This window comes from Aquarana catesbeiana, linkage group LG05, assembly GCF_042186555.1.
Source record: "Aquarana catesbeiana isolate 2022-GZ linkage group LG05, ASM4218655v1, whole genome shotgun sequence".
Lineage (NCBI taxonomy): Eukaryota > Metazoa > Chordata > Amphibia > Anura > Ranidae > Aquarana > Aquarana catesbeiana.
This window is the reverse complement of record NC_133328.1, coordinates 262,638,554-262,659,941: the sequence shown is the minus strand read 5'-3', so window position 1 is coordinate 262,659,941 and position 21,388 is coordinate 262,638,554. Positions and strand designations below refer to the sequence as shown.

The 21,388-nt window shown below is 43.2% G+C and overlaps 1 protein-coding gene across 4 annotated transcripts in view; it reads right to left on the bottom strand.

Moving 5' to 3' along the window:
* MARCHF6 (membrane associated ring-CH-type finger 6) overlaps positions 1–21,388 on the bottom strand; it is a 1,314,422-nt gene that overhangs the window by 1,145,640 nt on the left and 147,394 nt on the right. The window lies entirely within an intron of this gene.

Genomic DNA, 21,388 nt, shown 5'->3' with positions numbered 1-21,388 from the left:
GGAGGGAGGGAGGAAGGAAGGGAGGAAGGGAGGAAGGAAGGGAGGAAGGAAGGGAGGGAGGAAGGGAGGGAGGAAGGAAGGGAGGGAGGAAGGAAGGGAGGGAGGGAGGAAGGGAGGGAGGAAGGGAGGGAGGAAGGGAGGGAGGAGGCAGCATGTGTACTGTTGACGTTTTTTTTTTCTATTTCCTGTTAAGTCGCTTGCATGTAGATGGGGATCCAACTTGCAGGCGACTTCCTACAAGTCGGATAGAAGTAGTACAGGAACCTCTTCTAAAGTCGGAGCGACTTCTGTAGTGAAAATTAAGACGCTCCCATTGACTACAATGCAAATCTCACAGTAAAGCGACTTGGGGCGACTTGAGGGCTCACAAGTCGGATCCCAAGTCGTTGTAGTGTGAACCGACCCTTATAGTAAAATCATGGTAAAATGGTGGCAACATTGCAGTAAAATCACAGCAAAATCACATGCGTTTTCAGTGCTTTTTCTCTTATCACCAAAATGCAGATAACACCATTTTCGACCGATATGTTTTCGGTGCCCCTCTAATGTTAACAACTAATGCCATGCCCTTGGATTTCAGTTGGCAGCTGTTTATGTTGGTGTACACGGCATGCTCATCTGTTTTGCAGTGTTCCCTCACATTGGTCAGAATGTTTTACTCACTGTTATTCCTTCCACATGCTCTTGTGTCTGGTGTTATCCTGCTGCCTTTCTCCTTCCAGTTTCCGCCCTAGGAATCCAGACATATGATGCTTCTCTGGGTTCCCTTGTCATTTTTTCATGGAACTGTTTACATTGCGGTTATTCATCTTACATTTCCATTTTGCTAAGCGTTTTCTGTTTTACCAATTCATTGACTGAGAATTCACCTGGAGCAGCCTCCACCTAGTTTGTCATCTATCTCACTTTTACTCCATTTTCCCCTGGTTGCGATTTGGAAGTTTAGTGCTTGGCACCTTTAGATTCCACCTCCTTACCCTTCTTCAGGTGTCAGACACTAAACCAATTCCTATTGCGTTGTTTTCCTTGACCTCTCCCCTCATTTCTCTCTCTCACCTCTTCTTTCCTCCATTTTCACCCCTCCCTGATTCTGTAAACTTGTCTCACTAAATGTCAGGGGAATTAACATTCCCAAAGGTTGCAAGGTTTCCCAGCTGTGAAAAAAGTGTGCCAATATTGCATTTTTACAGGAAACAAATTTTATCTCTTCCAATCCCCCTAAGTTGGGTAATTTAAGGTTCCCCACCTCAAACCACAACATTTCCAATAATTTAAAATCGCCTCCACTGTTTTTCCCAAGTTGCTACTGTGGACATTCAAGGATCAATTGATGGATACCCAGGGTCGGTACCTGAGAGGTAGAATTGGAGATGGGCCTTCACTTTTGCCAACGTGTATCTGCCCAATACTTCTCAAATAATGTTCCTGGAGTCCTGCCTGAAGTACCTTTCCAATTTTGCCAAGGACACACTTATACTGGGAGGCGACTTCAGTGTTGCCCCAGGCGGCCTTCTAGACTCTCCATGAGGGTCCTCCCATTTAGCTTTTCCTTACTTTCAACAATTCAGAAATTGCCTTGATGTGTCCAAGCTTCTTGGTATCTGGAGACATTAGCATGACAATGTCTGATATTATACTTTCCTTCCACCACCACAACAATCCTATTCCAGGATAGATTTTCACTTCTTGATGTAATTTTGAAAAATGCAATTCAAATCCAATCAATCACATTATTTCTTTCTTAACACGACCCTCTCATCGTACGCAATGGCACTTGAATAACAGCCTCTTACAGGATGATCAACTGACGCCCGAATTATAGGCAGATCTGGCCATCTTTTTTGTTACAAATGATACCCTGGAAACGCACCCCTCTGTTTGGGAAGCTGACAAATGCTTTATTAGGGGCTCCCTCATTAAATTAGTCTCAAGAAAGAAGGAACGCTGATCTCATTGTTAAATACCAATCTGAATTTTTTTGCAAACAATCCAGCGTACTTCTGTTCCCATTTCCCACATAGGTCATACATTGTGACCAGACCTGGTTTGTTCCTGACAAAAAAGCAAGGGACAACACCTGCAGGGCCCTTAATCTTATCCACTTCTGTAACCCCAGACTCCATGCTGTTACTCTCCACAAATGCGGAAAAGGCCTTTGACAGGGTAGGCTGGAGGTTCTTGAAACAAACTCTCCAGTAAGTGGGTATAGGGGATAATATAGAAGACACTAACAAAAACTGAAGCAAACTAGGTGCGCTATCCCATTAAAAAGTGAAAAATCAGCTACATCCATGTAAAAAAAAAAAGTATCCCTTCCAGTTTGTGTGTCAAAATCACATTTTAAAAAAAATTAAGTACGGTAATAAAAGTCCACCAATCCATTAATTACAATGTAGTCAGAATCTGTGCCAACCAGTGCTTTCTTAGTGAATCACGCTAGATTATAAGAGATTCACCATGCTTAACATAGATATTAATACAGCAGCTCACTCCAAGTTCTCAATAGGAATTATTGGTAACATCCTGAGCTGCAAGTGATAAAAAGGCAAACTACATTATGTAAAATCACTAAAATCAACATGCTTTATTAAAAAAAAGTTACTCACAGTGAATTAGAGAAATAGAGCTTGTACCACCACGCATTCAGTGGGCATGATGACGTCACAGGCCAGGCCCTGCCCAATGTGTTTCATCACAAGTTACGCAGCAATAAGGGGGGATCCCCCACAGGGCACTAGAAATGGTCTGATAAGCATAATCAGCATGGGGACTCTGAATGGATGGGTGACCAACGAGGTCACCTCTTAGGCAATGACCATCCTCGTATGCCAGTCATTTATGGACTACCAAAAATCCACAAAAGGTACCACTCCCCCTCCAGTTCAGACCTATAGTCTCTGGTATAGGGGCCATTACCTAACCAATGGCCCAATTCGTTAATTTTCATCTTCAACCCCTTGTTTAGAGATGGATGAGGTACACTGCCTTGAAAAAGTATTCATACCCCTTGAAATTTTCCACATTTTGTCATGTTGCAACCAAAAACAAAAATGTATTTTATTGGGATTTTAAATGATAGGCCAACACACAGTGGCACATAATTGTGAAGTGGAAGGAAAATGATAAATGGTTTTAAAATTTTTTTTTACAAATATGTGAAAAGTTTGGCATGCATTTTTATTCAGTCCCCCTGGGTCAATACTTTGTAGAACTACCTTCCGCTGCAATTACAGCTGCAAGTCTTTTTGGGGATGTCTCTACCAGCTTTGCACATCTAGACTGACATTTGTGTCCATTCTTCTTTGCTAAATAGCTCAAGCTCTGTCAGATTGGATGGAGGGCGTCTGAACAGCAATTCAAGTCTTGCCACAAATTCTCAATTGAATTTAGGTCCGGACTTTGACTGGGCTGTTCTAACACATGAATACGCTTTGATCGAAACCATTCCATTGTAGCTCTGGCTGTATGTTTAGGGTTGTTGCCCTGCTGGTGAACCTCCACCGCAGTCTCAAGTCTTTTGCAGACTCAAACAGGTTTTCTTCTAAGATTGTCCTGTATTTGACTCCATCCATCTTCCCATCAACTCTGACCAGCCACCCTGTCCCTGCTAAAGAAAAGCATCCCCACAACATGATCCAGCTACCACCATGTTTCACGGTGGGGATGGGGTGTTCATAGTGATGTGCTGTGTTAGTTTTCTGCCACACAGCATTTTGCTTTTAGGTCAAAAAGTTCAATTTTGGTCTCATCTGACCAGAGCACCTTCTTCCATGTTTGCTGTGTCCCCCACATGGCTTTTCACAAACTTTTCACAAACAGCAAATGAGACCTCTTATAGCTTTCTTTCAACAATGACTTTCTTCTTCCATAAAAGGCCAGATTTGTGAAGTGCACGACTAATAGTTGTCCTGTGGACAGATTGTCCCACCTGAGCTGTGAATCTCAGCAGCTCCTCCACAGTTAACATGGGCCTCTTGACTGCCTCTCTGATTAATGCTCTCCTTGCCTGGCCTGTTAGTTTAGGTGGACAACCATGTCTTGGTAGGTTTGCAGTTGTGCCATACCATTTCCATTTTCGGATGATTGATTGAACATTATAGTGCTGAGATGTTCAAAGCTTTATAACCTAACCCTGCTTTAAACTTCTCCACAACTTTATCCCTGACCTGTCTGGTGTGTTCCCTGGCCTTCATGATGCTATTTGTTCACCAAGGTTCTCTTACAAACCTCCGAGGGCTTCACATAACAGCTATATTTATACTGAGATTAAATTACACACAGGTAGACTCTATTTACTAATTAGTTAAACTTCTGAAGGAAATTGGTTCCACTAGATTTTAGTTAGGGGTACCAGAGTAAAGGGGGCTGAATACAAATGCACACCACACTTTTCAGATATTTGTAAAAAAATTAAAAACCATTTATAATTTTATTTCCACTTCACAATTATGTGCCACTTTGTGTTGGTATATCACATAAAATCCCAATAAAATAAATTTACAATTTTGATTGTAACCTGACAAAATGTGCAAAATTTCAAGGCACTGTATTTAGATGATATTTTACTTATTCTCTGGTAGTGATGAGGGTTTTTTTGTATTTCCTATACAACATCTTCCCAGGTATAGCGTTCAACCCTGAGATCTCGACAGATCATATCTCTTTTCTTAAAGCGGTTGTATCCCCCGCCTGGTCATTTTTACCTACAGGTAAGCCTATAATAAGGCTTACCTGTAAGTAAAATGAATATCTCCTAAACCTGCACAGTTTAGGAGATATTTACCCTGCATGCAGCCGCTGACGTCAGCGGCAAATACACTCTGAAGGTCCAGCGGATCGTACCTGAAATACAGAGCTCTTTGCCGGAACGGAGTGCCAGAGCCAGCGAACCCGGAAGAAACGCAGAGGGAACATGTTAGCTCCCTCAGTGGTGACCGGGCACGCTGCAAGGGCCTTGTTCTAAGGTATTTCATAATGTGATATTATACAATGAATACTAGCACATTATGCTATTGTCTTGCTGTTTTTTTTTTTTTTCAGCAGTTTACTACTGTTTTAATGTTCTGATCACCACGGCACTTTTACCACCTCTTTACTAGGGTTGCACCGATACCAGTTTAAGACTAAGTATAAGTACCGATACGTTTCCTCAAGTACTCCCCAATACCAATTACCGATACCACTTTTTAATTTTCTTTCATTTACATTTTTATAAATAACTTGTTTTAGGATGGGGGTGGGGAGGGGGTTTATTGTTTAGGGTGGGGAAGGGGTTTTATTGTTTAGGGTGGGGAGGGGGTGTTATTGTTTAGGTTGGAGGGGTGGGGAGAGGTTATTATTTTGGGCAGAGAGGGGGAGGGTAAGGGGGGTATTTGGGAACTCACACACTGCCAATCACTGCAATACAACACCCAGCAGACCTGCCCTCCCCCTCCAAGAAGTTCTGCAGCAGCAAAGCCTGGCTCAGTGCAGGACACTACTCACCAGGCAGATCTGTCACCCGGCAGCCGCCCGCAGAGGAGCAACACATCGCCGGAGGACACAAAAAAACGGAGCTACGGGGGAGGGGGGCGGAGCCACTGCAGGGAAGGGAAATCCCCACTGGCAGCTGAAACATCATTGGCTGTTAAGGACACGGTGGTCCCGCTCCTTAACAACTAATGACTGCCTATATTCTTTTGTATACATTTCATCTGTCAGTGGGGAATTGCGCTGACAGATGAAAGAGCCGAACCGGAAGGTATCCGTTTCAGGTATCGGCGCATTAGCACGTGTACCAATACTCGTGCAAATGCTTAGTATCGGTATAACCCTACTGCTTCGCTTCCATAGTGCACACCCTGCACATCTTCGTAAATATTCATGAGTTTTACGCATCTGTTCAGATACTGATGACCAACAAAATCTTGATCAATCTTGCAATTCAATAGCTTCATATATGTACTGCAAGTTTTTGGAACATGGGTACCCCACTTGGGTATTTGATCGTGCTCAAGAAAAAGCTTTGACTGATCGATCTGGGACTTCTCACCCTAGAGATCGTCCACTGTTTGCACACACATTCAAACGGGAATCAGATGGGATCAAACGGGTCGTTAAGCTTAACTTTAACATTTTATAATCTGACAGCTCCCTAGGACCCAGCATCAGGACTAAACCCATGATAGCATACAACACAGTAGGACACTACCTATCTAGGGTACAGGCTGACCCCAGGCATAAATATATGAAGATTTCACTCAAGATATCCAACAGGTTGCTCTAAGTGTAACAATTGTAATGTGTGTAAGTCGCTTATTTGCGGCGAGTACTTCTCACAGGGGTAACCATTATTGCATATGTGACAATTACAACACTGATTTTTGTGTCTACATCTTAAAATGCCCTTGCACATTGATCTATGTGGGCAAGACGATTGGCCCTTTCAAGAAGTATATTTTCCCTTTTTTTTCCTTTGACCTTGGCCCCTCTCCTGGGTTTTCTCCCCCCACATCTATTTTTCATCAGCATTCGGTTTTCTTTTTCCTTTATTTTCATTTATTTATTTTTTTTTTCATTGGAATTTACATTTTTAATTTTGGTTATTTCATTTTATTTTTCTTTACACTTGTTTTTGAGTTTTTTTGTGTGTTTGTTTTTTGTTTTGCGTTTCACTGTTTGTTTTTTCTTTCTTGCATTTTTTTTTCTTTTTTGTTTATTTTTATTATTTTTTGCACATTTTCATTTTTTATTTCTTTTTTCCCCCTCTTCTTTTACTTCCCCTTTTTTCCCTAATTTCGCATTATCTTTATGTTTTTTTCCTTTTTTCCCCCTCTGTTTCTTTATACTTTTCCTCTATGCATCTCTGGCATCTCTCTTCCTCTTTCTCTGAACTGCTCTATTTGTTATCCTTCAGCTCCTTTACTTATTCACATTTATCACTCTTCCCCTCTCATCTGAATAACTACAATGAGCTGGGATGGCATGATGTCACGGGTTTCCGTGGCAACGGCAGACCCATGGCTCAGCATCTTCCCGCTGCCTGGTTTCCGCCTAGATCATGCATGCGCAGCATACATGGCGCGCTCTGATTGGCGGTCGGCTCTACCACTTGCTGATACTAACTGCTGGGTCCTGCTGTCCGCTGGCTGATGCGCCCGATCCGTAGCGATCAGAGTAACACTAACCACATGGATCAGTTCCCATTCTCTTATAAATGCATTGTGTATATTTGCTGCATTCAGCTCTGTGATCGTTAGTCTTTTTGATATATTTTGGCAGGATTATGAAATCATCTGATGTGGGTGATGTCACCATTTTTTTCCCATGTTCTGATTAGTGTTTTATGCACATATATTCTGTTTTGCCACTGTGGCACTTTATCACATGCCTGATAAAGGTGTCCTGCATGGCTCTGAAATGTTACACTGGTCTTTGTGATGTGATCTTTCTGCAATAAAAACCTTTGGAAGAAAACTAAAGACTCCTGGTGTGCTGGCGAATATGTACAACAACTTGGTGTTTCTGGTATCCAGCTGGTAATCGCTGCAGCACCCATTACTGATGAGCCTTGTTTCCAGGAATATGCGCGATAAGAATATAGACAAGATTTCATCACAAAGAGGGCATCAGGGGACAGGAACAACCCCCCCCCCCTTGCTTTCCCTTCTATTTTCTTATCTGATATCAACAGTAAAATTGACGGGCACCCCTATGTTCGCCCATCTGCAAATTTGCTTGTTTCTCCAAAAGGCTGTTTGCTATATCTGTTTCATTTCCTCACTGAATTTATCAGGATTCTCCTACAAGTCTATTCTCACTGCCCTGGCAATATCTCAAGATATCTTGATTGTTCTAACATCCAAGATACCCCGATTCCCATTTACTTTTCTGTCTATGCTACCGATGTCATGGTCCCTACTGCCATTGATTTGCTGACTTTTGTATTTGTCCGCTGTACACCATGTCCAAAAAAAAAGTGCCCCTGCATAAACCCCTTGTCCCTGAAAACTTCAAGGACAAAAACTGAAATTGAAACGCCAAACCACTGCTAAGAGGTCCAGATACAACTTTCTTCCAATAAAAGTTAGGAGTACAATTCAAAAAGCAACCAGCGCGTTTTGGGAGTCAAAGAGGAGTGCTCCCTTCATTAGAGCTTGATTTGCAACAATGTGAACAAACCAGAAGTGAGCTGGACAACGGAATGTTTTCCAGTGTGAATTACAAGCACAGATTCTATTAGCAGCTTGTTTGGCTGCTTGTTCTGCATGCAATTTCACACTGGAAAAAAAAAACTATTGTTATTCTAGGTCCATTAAATTAGTACTACCAAATCTCATCTGTTAACATCTCTCGTTTCTCATGGACCCCCAACTTCAATCTCTAATATTTGGGGATAATACTCATTACACTCAGCTCTAATCTTTTCCGGTCCAATTACAAGATATTGATGAAAAGGATAAGTGAACAATGCAATTTATTGAAAATTCCAGTCTCTTGGATGAAATCCCAACTGTAAAAATGTTCATCCTTCAAACCATTCCGTATTTGTTCCAGGCACCCCCTATGCCACTCCCAAATCGTACATCTCTAATCTACAATCAACACTCAAATATATTGTAGCCACCATTAAAGTGGTTGTTAACCCAATTGCCCTCAACCAATCAGGCACACAGAGTACAGGTTCCCTATGCATTGCAGCATCATCATCTTTTTTTTGTGTAAATACCTTTCATTAGCCTTTTTTTTTTTTAGCTCTGTCACTTGTCCTATTTCATCTCTATATCTGAGTCAAGGGAGCTGAGTAGGAGGGACACACATTCCTTCTGAAGTATGCAAGATACGTCAGAAGAGGAATCTTTGTACGAGGGGGGGGGGGGCAGAGGGGAGGGGGGAGCAGAGGAGAGAGGGGGGCTGGGAGTGTAGGAGATCGGCTTTCTCACTCCAGACTACATGTTGACAGGAAGAGGGAGGGGGAGGAGCTGAAAACAGGCAGAGAGGAGAGAGGAGACCTGCGGATGACGCAAACCACGGTATCTTGGCTTAACAGCCATGATAATTGTGGTCTGTTCTCGGAGGGGGGGGGGGGTTTAAACACTTTACGGTTTAGAAAGCCTTGCTCCTTTTCACTCATCACGCACAGGGCAGACCATTCACTTGTTTTTGTGTAAACGTACCAATTTCACTTTGCCCCATTCACACCTAGAGTAGTGGGACACATGTTTTTTTGCTCGTTTTTCCAGTGACACACATACAGCAGCCCATTGACTTCAATAGGCTGCGCTACACGTGGAAAAATAGCTAAATGGGCCATTTTTGCGTGGTGCGAGTTGCACAATTTTTACTGCTGCGTTTGTCACCAGTTTTTTCATGTGGTAAAATGTGTGTTTGCTTCTGTGTTTGGTGTCCTGTTAAATATTGACACTTTAAATGCAACTAGGCAATTCTAGGTGTATAAATGTGGCCATACACTATACAATCTGATTGTACAATCTTCTTTAAATTTACCAAAACTATATAAATAGGAGAACACCCCATCTATCCGACCACTCTGTATCGAATCAGGCAGGCTCTTGCACTACAACAATGGTGTCCCCTGGGCTGCATGCAGCCCTGGGGAGTTTAGCATGCGACCAGAGCCTATTTGAAGGGATCTTGGGGAAGCCAGGCAAATGCTAGCATGGAGAGATGCCGGGGATGCTGTGAAAACAGTTGATGGGTGAAGATGTGCTAACACATTGGGAGTCATTTATTACTTATATAACAATTTCAAACTAATATTTCCCCTTCTATATCCAACCTAGCACTGCATCCCAAACATATATATTTATATGGAAAAAAGTAGGGCTTACAAGAAACCACTAAAGAAAATGGGGATTTTTGAGGTTCTTATGCTCAGGTATGAGCTGAACAGAAAATGGACCAAACATGTTTCTCCATTCATTAGTCACATATAACTTCAACATCCTTATTATATTCATCTGCCTTTCTCCCAACTACATATAATTATCTTGATATACCCAGTGCTGGGACAAGATCATCCAGTGCCCAGGGCAAAGATGGCAAATTGCACCCCCCCCCCCCCTCTTTATTATGTGCAAGTTTATGAGGAGGGGGAGAGAAAGCACAGCCCACACTTCCACCCGGCTCTCTCCTTGCTGCTTCTAGCGCTGGGAGGACAGAAGTAGTGATGCTGATGCAAGCCTTATAGTAGAAGTAAATTGTGCTGCCCCCATTCTTACAATGCACGCTGCGCGCAGGGCAGCCACCCTTTCTGCCCACCCCGTGTCCTGGCTATGCTGTATGTATATACACTCACCGGGCACTTTATTAGGTACACCTGTTCAATTGCTTGGTAACACAAATTGCTAATCAGCCAATCACATGGTAGAAACACTAACCTGATAACCTCTATAACTCTAACCTGGTTAAATTTTTTTTTTTGAAAGTGTCGCCTATGGAGATTTGGTTTGGTACCACAGTTTTTCGCCATTTCACAAGTATGCGCAATTTCAAGTATGCCATGTTCAGTATATATTTACTCTAACATCCTTTTTCACATTATACAAAAAAATTGGGCTAACTTTACAGTTTCATTTTCTTAATTCACAAAAGTGTCTTTCCCAAAAAAATTGCATTTGAAAGACTGCTGTTCAAATAGCGTGCAACATAAAATATTGCAAATATGTTTGGGGGTTCTAAGTAATTTTCTAGCAAAAAATACAGATTTTAAGTTGTAAGCAACAAATGTCAGAAATAGGCTTAGGCATGAAAGGGTTAAGGTAAAAACGTTCCACTAGCTTTTCCACCCTCCCTAAATACTTACCCAAGTCCTAAATCGATCCAGTGCTGTCCCCATCTGCAGCTCTTCTCTCCTCTCTCCATGCTCTCACAGGCTAAGCTGAAAGCAGCAGGAGCCATTGGCTGTGAAAATCTGTGACAAGGGGAGGGGTGGAGCCATGCTGTGTATGTCCTTAAATGCGCACAGCCTGGCTTGGTTGTAGCCCCCACAGCTTGATATGGAGGCACACGCAAAAGAGGACGAACAGAGAGGCGCATAACACCCTAATCATCCCTTTTAGATGCCAAATTACGTATTTGACATGTCTTTTTGAGGCAGAACATATTATGTCCCATTCCTAGGCAGGCAATACATTATGCAGTTTAACTTTCCTTCACCCATGGGTTGAAAGAAAAGAAAATTGCTTGATTTCCTGAAAATAGATTGGATTTCTCTCCCGCTACACTACTATATTGTGCCAATGGGATGTTTGCCCGTTGTCAGAATACAATGATCACTGCTGGCAGCTATAGTCGCTGGCAGTAATCGCACAGGGGGAAAAAAAAGGCCAGTTGATCAATAGAGCGACTTCAGTACAACCAGCCGGCCCATAGATGGATCGAAATTTGGCCAGGTCCTGCTGAACCAGATGAATTTTGAACTGTCCATGGCCAGCTTTAGGAGACGCTCTCTTAGGGCATCCACCTGTCTTATATTCCCTTTCAATGCAAGATTATTCCTCCCTCTGGATATTAAAAACGGGTCCCATGATTGTGACATCATAGGTTATTGATTAAAGAGCACTGGAGTAGAAATTATTCTAACTGATATTTAAAGATATATTTCATACAATTATACATACACATATGGAACCCAGTTAATGAAGAGAGACTGTATACATTAGGATATAATTAAGGAGACGTACTAAAGTGAATACAGTGATCAGACCTTATATTTCCCTTCTTTGATCTAGAAACCATATTAATCTAGACCCGCTTGCCTGCTTATGTTCTCCTCTACGTTCCCGGGTCGAGTTTTTAGGTTTTGTGTGGGGAGATACACAAAATAGGTTTATCAATATGCATTTGATATGAACTCATGATAAAGGTGATGACATTACAATATACAGGATGTAATGCACACATATTGACCTATTATTATACAGTATATTTTAGACATATACATCCATTGATGCTTGAAGAAGCAGAGTTTATCTGCAAAATGTTCAGCTATTACCTGCTGGAAAACAGAGTTATTGCCTGTTAACTTGATTTCCAGGAATCTTCCAGGGCTGCTTTATGGAGAGAGAGAGGCTCCTCCCACCTAGCACAGGAAACACAAATCCACTTTAGTATAAAAAACAGGCAATACCTAGGGTACCTCAGTAATAACCAATAAGCAAAGGCTTGTACTGTAAACACCATTATATCCCTATTAACGAATCTAGGGTGGGAAGCAGTGTCATCCTGGAAGATTTGTGGAAATCAAGTTAATAGGTCATAACTGTTCTCCCATGACATTTTCCAGGACGGCTTTATGAGAGCGACATCATAGAAATAATACCTATTAGGGAGGGACCACTGCCTGAAAAACACTTTTCTCCCACAGGCCTGGTAATTCCAAGACAGAAGGTCCATACGGTAGTGTTCTACCAAGGTCTGGAAACTTGACCAGGTGGCTGCTTTGCAGATTTGGACTAGGGTAGCCCCTGCTTTTTCTGCCCATGTGGTAGCCGAGGCTCTAGTGGAATGGGCCCTAAAATTTGTGGGAGCTTGCTGAATAGGTTTCCATGATAGCTGATTTCATCCATCGAACAATAGTAGACTTAAGAGACGCCCAATCCTTTTCTAGGTCCTGAACACAGCACAAAAACATTAGGTACGGCCTTCCAATTTTTGACTTGTTCAATGTAGTACATAACACATCTTCTCACGTCAAGTTTGTGAAAATCCTCTACTTTGGATTACAATGTCCTGTGGCCTGTGAAAGTCAGTGGACACTTTGGGGAGAAAACCTGGTTCCAGGACAAAATGATCTTATCTGAAAAAGTAAGGTTCTGCTATCGACAAAGCTTGCAACTCACTTATTCTCCTGGCTGAAACCAAGGCAATAAGAAGCCCCGTTTCAATGAGCTTAAAGTAGAAGTTCACCCCAACACTAAAATCTGTAAATCTACATGCATCCACAATCTAAGACTAGCCCATCTAGCCATTTAAAGAAGAAATTGCTATACATGCCTTTTTTTAAGCCAATCTAGTCTGGTCTCACACTGAGCTGTCAACGGCGGCTTCACTGTGGAGGTGGGTGCAGAAGAGGCAGCCACATAGTAACTTTATTGGTGACGTCACTTCCCATTAATTTCCCAGCTGTTGTCGGCTGTCTCCTCTGCAGAGCTTCCGCAACTGGAGACCAGACTGGAATAGCTTCAAAAAAGGTATGTATAGCGATTTCTTCTTTACAGGGCTACATAGGCTAGTCTTAGATCGTGGATGCCTGTAAAATTTAGAGATTTAGTGTTAGGGGTGAACTTCTACTTCAACTCTAGCGGCTCAAAAGGTTCTTTAATAAAGCTCTGCAGTACTGTAGATAAGTCCCAAGGAGGAAATCTCCTTGGTTGAGGAGCTCTACTCCTTGAGACTGCTTTGATAAACCTTTTCATCAATAATTTCTTTGCCATCCAAAAGTCTAGGAAGTTGGAGAATGCTGCCACCTGAACTTTTATAGCGTGTTGAGTGCAAGCCCCTGGTCTGTAAAAAATAAATAAAAAATAAAAAAAAAGAGCAACACTGCTTCATTCTGTATGAGAGACCAGTTCCCTGCTTAAGAAGCCTGCAAGCGTATTTAAATCCCACTTTGAGATGCATGGCTGCTGGAGAAAGAATTGTTCCCAAAAAATGATGATTACCCCACAGGTTTCTGAATGTGCAGAAACGTCTGAAACAAAAAAAATACAGTATCTCACAAGAGTGAGTACACCCCTCACAGTTTTGTAAATATTTTATTTGATCTTTTCATGTGAAAACACTGAAGAAATTACACTTCGCTACAATGTAAAGTAGGGAGCGTACAGCTTGTATAACAGTGTAAATTTGCTGTCCCCTCAAAATAACTCACACAGCTATTAATGTCTAAACCGCTGGCAACAAAAGTGAGTACATCCCTAAGTGAATGTCCAAATTGTGCCCAAAGTGTCAATATATTGTGTGGTCACCATTATTTTCCAGTACTGCCTTAACCCTCCTGGGCATGGAGTTCACCAGCGCTTCACAGGTTGCCACTGGAGTCCTCTTCCACTCCTCCATGATGACATTACGGAGCTGGTGATCTTGCGCTCCTCCACCTTCCGTTTGAGGATGCTCCACAGATGCTCAATAGGGTTTAGGTCTGGAGACATGCTTGGCCAGTCCATCACCTTTACCCTCAGCTTCTTTAGCAAGGCAGTGGTCATCTTGGAGGTGTGTTTGGGGTCGTTATGTTGAAATACTGCCCTGCGGCCCAATCTCCAAAGAAAGGGGATCATGCTCTGCTTCAGTATGTCACAGTACATGTTGGCATTCATGGTTCCCTCAATGAACTGTAGCTCCCCAGTGCTGGCAACACTCATGTAGCCACAGACCATGACACTCCCACCACCATGCTTGACTGTAGGCAAGACACACTTGTCTTTGTACTCCTCGCCTGATTGCCGCCACACATGCTTGACACCATGACACCATCTGAACCAAATAAGTTAATCTTGGTCTCATCAGACCACAGGACATGGTTCCAGTAATCTATTTCCTTAATCTGCTTGTCTTCAGCAAACTCTTGGCTTTCTAGTGCATCGTCTTTAGAAGAGGCTTCATTCTGGGACGACAGCCATGCAGACCAATTTGATTCAGTGTGCGGCATATGGTCTGAGCACTGACAGGCTGACCCCCCCCACCCTTTCAACCTCTGCAGCAATGCTGGCAGCACTCATACGTCTATTTCCCAAAGACAACCTCTGGATATGACGCTGAGCATGTGCACTCAACTTCTTTGGTCGACCATGGCGAGGCCTGTTCTGAGTGGAACCTGTCCTGTTAAACCGCTGTATGGTCTTGGTCACCATGCTGCAGCTCAGTTTCAGGGTCTTCCTATAGTCTAGGCCATCTTTATGTAGAGCAACAATTCTTTTTTTCAGATCCTCAGAGTTCTTTGCCATGAGGTGTCATGTTGAACTTCCAGTGACCAGTATGAGAGAGTGAGAGCGATAACACCAAATTCAACACACCTGCTCCCCATTCACACCTGAGACCTTGTAACACTAACGAGTCACATGACACCGAGGAGGGAAAATGGCTAATTGGGCCCCAATTTTGACATTTTCACTTAGGGGTGTACTCACTTTTGTCGCAAGCGTTTTAGACATTAATGGCTATGTGTTGAGTTTTTTTGAGGGAACAGCAAATTTACACTGTTATACAAGCTGAACACTCACTACTTTACATTGTAGCAAAGTGTCATTTCTTCAATGTTTTCCCATGAAAAGATATAATAAAATATTTCCAAAAATGTATGTCTTCCCTTTATGACGAATACAATGCGTCTGTTGTGATTCTTTTATCGGGTTTTCCTACATCCAGGAAAACCTCAAAGCCAGATTATTTTCTTGTAGCCACTAGTTTAAGGACTCTTTCACCTGACCTAGTAATTCCACTAAATTGCTCAGTGATTGTTGGTGATCGTCTCATACTAACAGCATGAACTTTTGAAGCGATCCAATGAGTCTGAGTCCATGTCACTGCTGGAATTTCTGCTATCATCAGCCCATTATTTCTCGAATGGATGCAGTGTGGCTTAGGATGAGCTTGGGAATTCTGAGATCAGTACTTCTCTTTTCTTCTGGTAAGAAGATTTTCGCTTCTAGGGAGTCCACTATGTAACCCAAAAATGTGACTTTTTGCACAGGTTGCAAATTGTCAGTATTTATAACCCAACCTAGCATGAAGAGTCATTGAGCTTTCTCTTTAGGGATTAAACAGAAATCTCCCTTTGCCCTTCTCTTTAGTATATTGCCAGGGCTTTTTCTGATCTTGTTTTGACATCTTTCTGTCCCGTCTTCCTGAAGGAACAAAATCCTTTCCTGTACTGTTTTCCGGATGCTGGGAACCCTTTCTTTTTGTCCGATGATCTTTCTAATACTGAGTCCAGACCTTCTCCAAACACTAAATTCCCTTTAAACCGTAGAGAGCAAAGCTTGGCTTAGGTGAGGAATCTAAATAAAGGGTTAATAAGTGGGTGCGGCACTGTCCTTGAATGATACCATACAAAACTACCATATAAAAAGTGATTCACTATAAGTGGAGGGGGGGGGGAGGGAAGGAAGAGGGGGGGGTGGAGAGGGGAGAAATGCAGCTGATAAATATTAAAGTGACTAGTGCTCCATCAAAAATATCAAACACATATAATAACACGTGACATGTGCACAGTGCAGCTGTAGTGATAATTGCACAATCCTTGCAGATTGTTTTAAAATAATATTGTTGTCACACGCTTGTGATAAGCTGGCTGGAAAAAGCCGTAACTTGTGCTCAGTGCAACATAGGTGAAAATAAACAGTCCTTATAAATCTCTTGGTGTTTCTTTAAAACTGGGCAGGTATATCCAACATGCATCTGCTACTTGTATTTCTTGTGGTGACCAGGTGCTTGTGTCTCGTATTGTGATCATGCAGACACTCACCAGCTTCCTTAACCCCTGCAGGGGTAACTCGCAGTCACAGTGTATGCCACTGTGCGGCAGTCCTTAGCGCTTTCAGGGTCAGGATGACATATGAACATAAAGGAAAGAGGAGGTTCCCATAGCGTAAAACCATAAACACTTTTTATTTGAAGTAGATGACAGAGTGGTACTCACATCTTAGTAGTTTAAAACAGGCAACCAAATGTCATCAGAAAAGCGTCAGGTTCAAAAGCTGTATTCACTGGGCGGAATACAGGAAGAAGCTGAAAGCCTGTCCTCAGTCCCCTCCATGCACATGCTGTGCTCAGTGATGATGAGATTCCTCCAACTGGATCTGCAGAGAAAACTTCCCAAACTCCAAGAAATAGTATGCAGGACTGTCAGTCCGGAGTCCACACCCAGCACTGCACTGCTTCCCCCAACAAGCCCTCAAATAACCCTCAGCCTTTCTGTCTATGGCATCCTTAAGGGATCCTGCATCTTCAAAGGATAAATCTGACTTCTTTGCCACCCTGGACAGAGCCACATCAAGCCTTGGAACACTTCTCCCTTAGAGATGTATCTTCTTCCTTAAACAGAAATCTCTTTTTAAGACTTTTTTTTTTTTAAAGGGGAGAAGATCCTTTTTCAGCTCTTTCCATACTTGCAAAACGTTGTCCTCTTTAGCAGCTTGCACAGGAAAGGATCTGGGCTGTCTTGTATTTACCCCTGCATTTAGCTTGTCATGGATGGTAAATTCCTCATTCTTTTCTTCCAGCTCTAATGTGTCAGATTAGTTTTAAAGGAGCCCATTCATTTCATCAGAGGGAAATAGGAATTTTTGAATGTGACTTTCCTTTTCCTCTTTGAGTTCGCCCTCTTCAGAGCTAGAGTCCTCACTAGAACCATCTTCCATCTCTTCCACCCCTTGTTCACCGTCGGCCACCACAGGGCTGGGAGCCAGGGCTGCTGCCCTACAACCTTAAGTGCAATGTATAGCAGTGTCAAGAGGGCTCAAGCAGTCTCAAGAAAAGACCTGAAGGTTTGGAATATTTTAACTATTTCCACCATCATAGTATTCAAGATCATCCTGAACATACTATAGAGCTTGCTTTTTTCTTAGCTTAGCAGTCCTGAGATAGTGCTTATTTCCAAGAAGATGACAGCTTGTGTTCACATTAAGCACATCTCTTTTTAAGGACTTTAGAAGGCCCTGCTCCATCTTTTTCTTCTCCCCTCTTACCCTGAAAGGCATAAGCAATGCACAGAGCTTTTTAAGAGAGATGCCAGGTGTAAAAAGAAAGAAGCGATTAAGGAAGGAAGGCCACCCTGTATGCGCTGTCTTCCTCCCATAACCACCAGCACTACCAAAACATACCACTCTGTGCTCACTCCACCGAGCGGCAGGTAAGGACAAGATGAACAGGTATCACTTTCCTACCTTAGGGCTGGACCCTCTTGCTTCCCCCTATCAGGGTACTCTGCAGCAGCCACCTCCATAATACACTTGCAGGACACCGTGATCAGCACAGGGTCCTTTAAATATTGTGGGTCCTCCCCAGCTCAGCACATGTCCACCCCTGTGGTGCCTGGCCTGGCTCCGGTAGCTAGCATCCCCCAGATTTTTGCCTGTTTTTGGGGCATGTTTTCGTCCTACAGCAGCCCCTACTAAGATGGCCCTCAGGCGTCCCTACCGCGTCACTTCCGTTGGACCCGGACCAGAAGTGATGTCCTATCATTCTCCAGTCACCCAGGATGCCGAGACACACATGGGATGAAGCACAGGCAAGTACACTGCACCTCACCCCAAAGACCGAGTCTGCCTCCTCCCATGGCCATGGTCTGGATGCATAAAAAAAAAAAAAGACAGGAGAGAGAGGGTCCCCCCAGTCTCTTCCAAGTAAACAAGCCTGGAAAAGCTAAAAAAAAAAAAACACCATAAGTTAGACTTACCGGTAACTTGTTTTCCAGAAGTCTTTCAGGACAGCACCTGAGAGATAGTGACTCCTCCCACTGGACCACAGGAAACACCTTCTTCCTCCAGAACCTTAAAGGGAGGCACCTTCCTACCATACCTCAGTTGTAGAAGAGAACCTCCGGACCCGGCTGGAACACAAGCACATACGTTAGTCACAGCATAGTATATTAAACACAATAGGGCGGGATGTTGCTGTCCTGAAAGACTTCTGGAAAACAATTTACCCGAAAGTCTAACTTGGTTTTTCCCAAAGCATCTTTCAGGACAGCACCGAGAGGAGCTTTGTCCTTTCCAAGTAACACAACAAAGTCCTTTTGACATCCAACATGTGGAAAAAAAAGTCTCCTTCTCCCCCTCCTTCTCCCCTGCTGGGTTAGGGCAGAAGGTTGGAAGTACAATGTCTTGAGCACGATTCTGCACTGAAGCTAACTTCGGTAAGAATTTTGGGTCTGTCCCAAGTATAACTCTATCTGGAAAAATAGACAAATAAGGTTCCTTAATTGATAGAGTGTTTAGCTCACTGATCCTGTGTGCAGAGACAATGGCAATCAGAAACACGGTCTTAAAAGTGATATATCTGAGAGGCGCTTCTTCCAAAGGCTCAAAGGGACTCTTTGTTAGAGACTGCAGGACTACCGACAGATCCCAGTTAGGGAAAGCCTTAAGTGGTGCTGGTCTAGATCTCGTAAGAGCCTTAAAAAATCTGATTACCAGCGGATTCGAGGCCACAGATTTTTCTAAGAACACTGCTAGCACAGCAACCTGCACCTTCAGGGTACTAATCGCTAGCCCCTTGTCAGCTCCATTTTGTAAAAATTCTGGGATGGAAACAAGACTCCCTGGGTTCTGGGCAGACGAATTACAACATGTATTGTAAACCTTCCAGACCTTCGAATAAATGTCCCTTGTCACCTTTTTCCTACTTGACATTAGTGTTGTAATCAACTGGTTGGAAAACCCCTTGCTTCTTAGGAGCTGCTCCTCAGATACCAAGCTGTGAGTGCCAGGTTGGCCACCTCTGGATGATTTACCGGGCCTTGTAACAGAAGATCGTGCCTGAGGGGCAGATGCCAACAAGGTCTGACCACCATTCTCAAAACGTTTGAAAACCAGGCCCTTCTTGGCCAAAAGGGCATGATTAGGATGACTGGTACCATCGCCTTCTGAATTTTCCTTAATATTAATGGAATTAACTGGAATAGGGGGGAGGCGTAGCAAAGATGGAATCTCCATGGATATGCCAAAGCATCTGTCCCTAGTGACCAGTCGTGATTGTTTAGGGAAAAGAATTGAGGAACCTGAGCATTCTCCTTTGAGGCCAACAGGTCCACCTCTGGTATGCCCCAATTTTTCGCCAATCATAGTGAAAACCTCTGGGTTCAGTGACCATAATGCTTCTTGAATGGGGTTCCTGCTCAGGGTCCCTTTTAGGTGGACTGCTGATAGAGACGTGGGCAGAGAAGTGTCACTCTGCCCACCGAAGAATTTCCATGGCTAGTACTTGCAGTAACCTGCTCCTTGTACCCCCCCCCCCCGCCTGTTTATATAAGCCACTGCTATGGCATTGTCCGTTAGTATCTGAACATGCTGAGAGTGAAGATCCTGAGCAAATGTCTTTAGAGATAAGGCGATCGCCTTGAGCTCTCTCCAGTTTGAGGACCTTGTTGCCTCCTTCTTGGACCAGCTTCCCTGAGTGAAACTCATTCCTAGGTGGGCCACCCAACCCCAGGAACTGGCATCGTTTGTCAGTCTTTTCTCGACCGGAAAAGCCCAGACTAAACCCTCCGATAGGGTATCCTGCCTCTTCCATCACCATAGTGATCTCTTCACCTGAGTTGGAATTTTTACCTCTTTTTCTAGGGATTCCAAATTTGTGATCCCATGATCTCAGGAGAAAGGCCTGCAGGAACCTGAAGTGTAATCTTGCCCACTGAACAGCCGGCACCGATGAACTCAGAACACCCAAAGCTTACATAACCTGTATTACCATCAGCTTCTGGTTGGTCTGTAGTAACGACACTGTATTGTGAATCTTGTCCTTCTTTAAGGGAAGAAAGATCTTTTGATCCACAGAATTGGATTCAATAACCTAGAAACCGAATTTCCTCAGATGGGTCTAGGAAAGATTTTTGGAAGTTTAAAATCCACCCCAGAGACTCCAATTTAGGCGTGCTCTGCCTAAATTGCTCTGCAATTTCTCCCTTGAGGGGGCAAAAAATAGCAGATCGTCTAAATAAGGAATTACTGTGATTCCCTGAAGACGAAGCGAAGATAAAGCTTCTGCCATCACCTTGGTGAAAATTCGGAGTAAGGATGATAGACCGAAGGGTAAGGCCCTGAATTGTAGATGATGAATCATGCCTTCTATCCTTACCGCCAACCTGAGATACTTCTGGGACTGGGGTGAGATCGGAATATGCAGATATGCATCCTTTAAATCTATTGACGCCATGAAGTAACATGGGGTCAGTAGATTTCTGACTGAGAAAATTGAGTCAATCTTGAACTTTCTGTATTTGATGGATTCGTTTAGAGGTTTTAGATTGAGAATCAATCGCAATCTTCCTGTTGGTTTTTTTACCAGGAAGATATGAGAATAGAACCCCTCCTGCCGTTCTTTTAGTGGCAGTTGGATTACTACACCCTGCTGCATCAGTTCCTCTAGAGAGGACCTCATGGCCAGGGCCCTTACTGGATCTCGTGGGGAATTTGTTATCAGAAACCTTTTTGGGGGGCTTTTGGTAAACTCGAGAGTGTAGCCCTGCGAGAGAGTAGTCAGAATAAACTGACTTATAAAAACTGATTTATCCCTGCCCTGAAACTTGCTGTCTTGCTGCTGAGCTTTTTGAGGTCGAAAAAGACGTTTTGGGACCTGCTTTTTCTTTTTGACTGGGAATGACCTCTTTTTAATCGGCAGTTCTGTCTAGGATATTATCTAGATCAGAGCCAAAAAAGGTCACCCGAAA